The 7,010-nt window shown below is 43.5% G+C and overlaps 1 protein-coding gene across 1 annotated transcript in view; it reads right to left on the bottom strand.

Moving 5' to 3' along the window:
* Positions 1–7,010, bottom strand: part of raraa (retinoic acid receptor, alpha a) — a 79,945-nt gene that overhangs the window by 48,085 nt on the left and 24,850 nt on the right. The window contains exon 2 of the mRNA XM_017482884.3: positions 620–667. The gene's annotated coding sequence lies outside the window, so the exon portion shown is untranslated. The remainder of the gene's footprint in view (positions 1–619; positions 668–7,010) is intronic.

Here is a 7,010-nt window from a genome sequence, read left to right as displayed (position 1 = left end):
CGATTTGCACAAAACTTTCATTAGCGGCGGCGGTGGAGGCGGCGGCGGGGGTGCGTGCGCGAGGCGGCCATGTCTGCCGCTCCATTAGCACCTCGGACCATAAATCAGGCAAAATCTCTCCTCCAGGGCGGCTTGCTAATGACACAGGGCTAACGCTAATGCTAACGCTAACGCTGCAGGGCCTGCTGTCACATCTGTGGAACGGGGAGGAGGGGGGAGGGCTGGATCCACACGAAAAATCATGGAAAACCCTCGGGGGTTTTCTCAAAGTTCTTTTCTTTTCTTTTTTTTTTTTTAAAGTCGGAGATTTTCTGAATAAGAACAAATATTTGAGGCCATGACGAAGCGAGAGATCTGATTGGTTGAGGGACAGGAAGGCAAGGAGGGGTGATTTATACACTCGTTTAAGAGGCAGGTAGACCTCTGTGTGTGTATGTGTGTGTGTGTGTGTGTTTGTGTGTGTGTGTGTGATGGATAGACAAGCACCATAATGATGTGTTGTTACAGTGTGAGGATGAATAAGCCCCGCCCACTTGAACAACCCCTGAGTGAAGGAGATAATGTAATGGAGAGTATATGAACACTGCACTGCCTGTGTGTGTGTGTGTGTCAAACATACCTGTCTCACTCCTCATGGGCCACTGATCCAGTCTTTGTCACCGTTTTACTGAAAGACAGAAACAAACATCAGCGTAAATTGTTAAATGGACACACACACACACACACCCCTCACACTCACACACACTCGCGGCTTCGTCTGGCGTGTCTGGCTCTGACGCATACATCATTACAGATATCATTATCCAGCTGAGCCCATCTTTGTGTGTGAGCACAAAGAGAATTCTTTTCACACACACACACACACACACACACACACACACACACGGGTTGTCGGGTATTTCTATTTACTGGGAATACATAACGTTTTGCACACACCTTTCAGGAGACTGAACACACACACACACACCAACTCTGTCAGACACAATAGACATTAGTGGGGGGATGTAGAGAGGGGAGGAGGGATGAAAAATGGAACTTGTCCTGTTTTTCTTCCCGTCCTTCTTTCCCCCTCTCTTTCTCTCTCTCTCTCTGGCTCGTGTTCTCCTCCAGGCCACTTCTGCCTTCTGCAGCATCTCTATCTCCACACACACACACACACATACACACACACACACTTGAGAATCGAGCGGATGGTCTGAAGATCGATGGTGGTATCTGAGGGAATCGTTAGCGTCATTAGCGTTAGCCATTAGCCCCCCGATCCCCATTATGGGCGAGCGACAAGCCCAGAAAAGAGCCGATCTATAAGGACAAGATCTTTATGTGATTTGTGGGCAGAGACTGTGTGTGTGTGTGTGTGTGTGTGTGTGTGTGTGTGTGTGTGTGTGAGTAAAGAGGGAAATAAAGATAAGCTCATAACTGATCAATGAAATCACCAAGCAAGTGTAATAATAATAATAATAAGAAGAAGAGAAGAACAGTAATAATAATAATAATAATAATAATAATAATAATAATAATAATAAGTTGGGCATCAATTCATTACATGTGCTCACTACATAAGGTGGCCCGCACTGGAAGTGTACAGGCTACGTATTTATATGTTTCTCTTTTTTTCAGACCTTCTCCTTTAATTTTCCGCTGAGATGAAAGTATTAGCACCCCCGAGGCCGTGTAAGAGTTACTCATCATCGATTACGGCACACGCGTAATAATAACAAAGTAAAGATGAAGTCGAGAGAGAGAGAGTGAGAGAGAGAGAGAGAGAGAGAGACAGACAGAGTGGGAGACAGAGGAAGAGACAAAGAAAGACAGAAATAAAGACAGAGTGAGAGAGGGACACAGAGGCCTATTTGTGGGAAAGCACAATGACAGGATTGAGACATTATGAAGCTTTCTGTGCATGCCAAAGACCCTTCCATGCGTGCGTGCACATGCACACACACACACATACACACACACACGCACACACACACACACACACATACACACGATAGACTTGAGCCTGATAAATTGCACTGAACCAGATTTGTAAGGGTTTTGTCTGTGTGTGTCTGTGTGTGTCTGTGTGTGTGTGTGTGTGTGTAGCCCTGCTGAAGGGCCATGTGGGATTCATTCGGACGGCTGGCCTCACTGCAGGACTTCCCTACAGGGGATATAAATGTGCACACACACACACACACACACACACACACACTTTTATCAGTGCTCTCAATCCATCCAGTACCGCTTACTGCAATCGAGTCTCCTGTGTGTGTGTGTGTGTGTATATATATATATATATATATATATATATATATATATATATATATATGTGTGTGTGTGTGTGTGTGTGTGTGTGTGTGTAGTCTTGTGACTACCAGTCTATTGCATCATAACCCTCTGCAGCACACTCGTACGCCCCAGCTGCTCAAATGACCTTTGACCCCGCCTTCAGATTACACACCGCAGAAGGTGTCTGTGCCTCCATGCAATGGAAATGGGAGAGACTCTGAGAGGGATGTGGGAGTGTCCCTGAAGTAAATGAATAGAAATGTGGGCGTGTCCCTGAGGTAAACTTATACAAATGTAGGCGTGTCCCCGGGTACATGTATAGAAATGTGGGCGTGTCCCTGAGGTAAACTTATACAAATGTAGGCGTGTCCCCGGGTACATGTATAGAAATGTGGGCATGTCCATGAAGTAAATGAACATAAATGTGGGTGTCTCACTGAGGTAAATGTATAGACGTGTCACTGAAATAAATGTATAGAAAGATTTTCTAGGTTTTCTGTATATCATGGAAACTTGGATTACTCCAGGAGTTCGGAGCCTGTTTTCTGAACTGGTACCATCTGACTGTAATTTTTTATTTTTTTCTAACTCTCCTCGTTCTGTTGGTCGAGAGGGACTACTGGCTTCAGTTTTTAAACGGAATTATTAATACTGTTGGATGCTGGTGACGGATGTTTGTTTGAGTTCTGAACTTCAGTTATTTGTATTGGAGTTGGATAATCCAGTGGTGATTTCAGGCATTTATCGACCACCTGAACCACACAAAGACTTTTTAAGGGGAATTATGCCCAACTTTAATCGGGGATACATATATGTGTGTTGTCGAAGAATTTCTGACCCTTGTTGACTCTTTTTACTTGGTGCAGCTTGTGAATGCTCCCCCTCATATTCAGGTGATCGGACCTACTGTTCAAAAGATCACGAACAGCTGCCTTGAAATGGCGACGGTACCAGATGACATGAAGCATGCTGTTGTCCATCCACTTCCTGAAAAGCCAAATTTACATCCAACGGTTCTAACAAATTTTAGTCTTTCTTCTATGTCCAAAATGTGGGCGTGTCAACGAAGTAAATGTATAAAAATGTGGGCGTGTCAATGAGGTAAATGTATAGAAATGTGGGCGTGTCACTGAGGTAAATGTATAGAAATGTGGGCGTGTCACCGAGGTAAATGTATAAAAATGTGTGTGTGTCACTGAGGTAAATGTATAGAAATGTGGGCGTGTCACTGAGGTAAATGTATAAAAATGTGGGCGTGTCGCTGAGGTAAATGTATAGAAATGTGGGCGTGTCACTGAGGTAAATGTATAGAAATGTGGGCGTGTCACCGAGGTAAATGTATAAAAATGTGTGTGTGTCACTGAGGTAAATGTATAGAAATGTGGGCTTGTCACTGAGGTAAATGTATAAAAATGTGGGCGTGTCACTGAGGTAAATGTATAAAAATGTGGGCGTGTCGCTGAGGTAAATGTATAGAAATGTGGGCGTGTCACTGAGGTAAATGTATAAAAATGCGTGTGTGTCACTGAGGTAAATGTATAGAAATGCGTGTGTGTCACTGAGGTAAATGTATAAAAATGTGGGCGTGTCACTGAGGTAAATGTATAAAAATGTGGGCGTGTCACTGAGGTAAATGTATAAAAATGTGTGTGTCACTGAGGTAAATATATAAAAATGCGTGTGTGTCACTGAGGTAAATGTATAAAAATGTGGGTGTGTCACTGAGGTAAATGTATAGAAACGTTGGCGTGTCACTGAGGTAAATGTATAGAAATGTGGGCGTGTCACTGAGGTAAATGTATAAAAATGCGTGTGTGTCACTGAGGTAAATGTATAAAAATGCGTGTGTGTCACTGAGGTAAATGTATAGAAATGCGTGTGTGTCACTGAGGTAAATGTATAGAAATGTGGGCGTGTCACTGAGGTAAATGTATAAAAATGTGGGCGTGTCACTGAGGTAAATGTATAAAAATGTGGGCGTGTCACTGAGGTAAATGTATAAAAATGTGTGTGTCACTGAGGTAAATATATAAAAATGCGTGCGTGTCAATGACGTAAATGTATAAAAATGTGGGTGTGTCACTGAGGTAAATGTATAGAAACGTTGGCGTGTCACTGAGGTAAATGTATAGAAACGTTGGCGTGTCACTGAGGTAAATGTATAGAAACGTTGGCGTGTCACTGAGGTAAATGTATAGAAATGTGGGCGTGTCCCTGAAGTAAGCAAATAGAAATGTGAAGGTGTGACAGGAGTCAAGATGGCGCCGATGGGTGTGGCCTGCTCTCCGCTGCCTGTTGTGTTTGCCCATTTGTTTTTCCCTTTTGAATTAAAATAATAAAGCTACCTTTGTTGGACCAGGTGTTGGTCAAGGATGCGTGATGGGCGTGGCCGAGGGAAAGCCGCACCCATCTGTCTCCTCAATATCGAGATCATTTTAATGCAGTCTGAGAGACATTAGCGGCGCAGCCAGGAATGGAAAAGTAAAAAGCTTTTCATTAGTCTGACACAAAGCCATCGATTTGCCAGAACAGAACGAACAGAGAAAACAAAGAGCAGAAGAAAGAAGGGGAATAGAAGAAAGAATGAGAGAAAAGTGGGGAAGAAAAGAAGAGAGGAGAATAGAAAGAAACGAAGACAGTGGAGCGGAGGGACAGAACAGTGAGGAATGAAGAGCCGAGAAAGAGAAGGAGAGAAGAAAAGGAAAGAATGGAGCATGAAGGAAGGAAGGAAGGAAGAGGAAGAAGACAAAGAGGAGAGAGACAGAGAGAGAGAGAGTGAGAGAGACAGAGAGAGAGAGAGTGAGAGAGACGGAGTGAGAGAGACAGAGAGAGAGAGTGAGAGTGAGAGAGAGAGTGAGAGAGACAGAGAGAGAGTGAGAATGAGAGAGAGTGAGAGAGACGGAGAGAGAGAGACAGAGAGAGAGAGAGTGAGAGAGACGGAGTGAGAGAGACAGAGAGAGAGAGTGAGAGTGAGAGAGAGAGAGAGTGAGAGAGACAGAGAGAGTGAGAGTGAGAGAGACGGAGGGAGAGAGACAGAGAGAGAGAGTGAGAGTGAGAGAGAGAGTGAGAGAGAGTGAGAGAGATGGAGAGAGAGAGAGACAGAGAGAGAGAGAGAGAGAATCCTCCCCTGAGCAGGACGATTATGAGCCGGCTTTCCATCACACACCACACGACAAGCGGAGACAAGTTCTGTCCAGACTAATGATGCCAGGGTCACTGGGGGTGTGTGTGTGTGTGTGTATCAGGCGGTAAGGAAGCATGAACCGATACTATACAGTGTCCTATACAGTCTAAAATGAGTGTCACATTATTTAGGAAATCCCGCTAAATAGATTAGCAGTGGGGGAGGTGCACACACACACACACACACATATATATAATACACACACTCACACCCCTGTCATATATGAATATGATATAATCTCATTAAACATATATAAAGGTATTATGAAGGAAAACAACACGTGGAAGGAAGTAGCAGAGATGATTGGAGAGTGTACGTAGCTAGTAGAGTTAGCCTGCGTTCCTAATCTGCAAAAACATGTAAGCATGTAACATCCGCATCAAACAATAATTTCTGTATATACAGCTAGTATTGTTAGAAGTGCATGTAGGCTTAGCTAACAGCTAGCACAGTACAGTACAGTGTATGTAGTGTTAACTAACAGCTAGCATGATGCAGTGTATTTTGAATAAGCTAACAGCTAGCACAGTACAGTACAGTGTATGTTGTGGTAACTAACAGCTAGCATGATTCAGCATATTTTGAATAAGCTAACAGCTAGCACAGTACAGTACAGTGTATGTTGTGGTAACTAACAGCTAGCATGATTCAGCGTATTTTGACTTTGCTAACAGCTAGCACAGTACAGTGTATGTGGTATTAACTAACAGCTAGCATGATTCAGCGTATTTTGAATAAGCTAACAGCTAGCACAGTACAGTGTATGTTGTGGTAACTAACAGCTAGCATGATTCAGCGTATTTTGAATAAGCTAACAGCTAGCACAGTACAGTGTATGTTGTGGTAACTAACAGCTAGCATGATTCAGCATGTTTTGACTTAGCTAACAGCTAGCACAGTACAGTGTATGTGGTATTAACTAACAGCTAGCATGATGCATGCGAATGTTGAATGAGCTAACATGATACATTGATGAATTTATTATGGAAGAACCCAGTTATTCAGTAGAGAAGAAGAGAGGGAGTGTCCATATTAAAAAAAAAGAATTTTTAAACAGATTTTTACTAATAATAATAACCGCTAATATTAGCCATTTCACCTAGCCAGCTTGCTCCTGATGTTAATATTCTTTCATCATCTGAAGCTCTGTAGCACGTTAAGCCTCAACTGATGAAGTTAGCAACGGTTGCTTGAGGCATTTGAAGTTTCAGCGCCTCCTCCAGTGTGTGTGTGTGTGTGTGTGTGTAAGTAAGTGGTTTGGCAGAAGCGAGCGGGGTCGGCCCAATGACCCAGGAGAAGACAAATGCTTTTAGCAGGAGGGCTGCTGATGTTCCGTTTCAAGCGGTAATGGACAATGACCCTGGGAGGTCAAAGGTCAAATGCAGGGAGCCCGAGCCGATCAAAACAGACGCAGTGGAGACAGAAGAATTCGTCTTGTGGCGTAGCACGGAGTACGAGTGCTAAAACTAAACGCGGGAAAACCTTTAAAACAGACAGAGATGGATGATAGGGCTGTTGGTTATTTTGGGACACGCCCACTGTGGAGTAATGA

Source organism: Ictalurus punctatus, chromosome 13, assembly GCF_001660625.3.
Source record: "Ictalurus punctatus breed USDA103 chromosome 13, Coco_2.0, whole genome shotgun sequence".
Taxonomy (NCBI): domain Eukaryota; kingdom Metazoa; phylum Chordata; class Actinopteri; order Siluriformes; family Ictaluridae; genus Ictalurus; species Ictalurus punctatus.
This window is presented reverse-complemented; position numbering and strand designations above follow the sequence as displayed.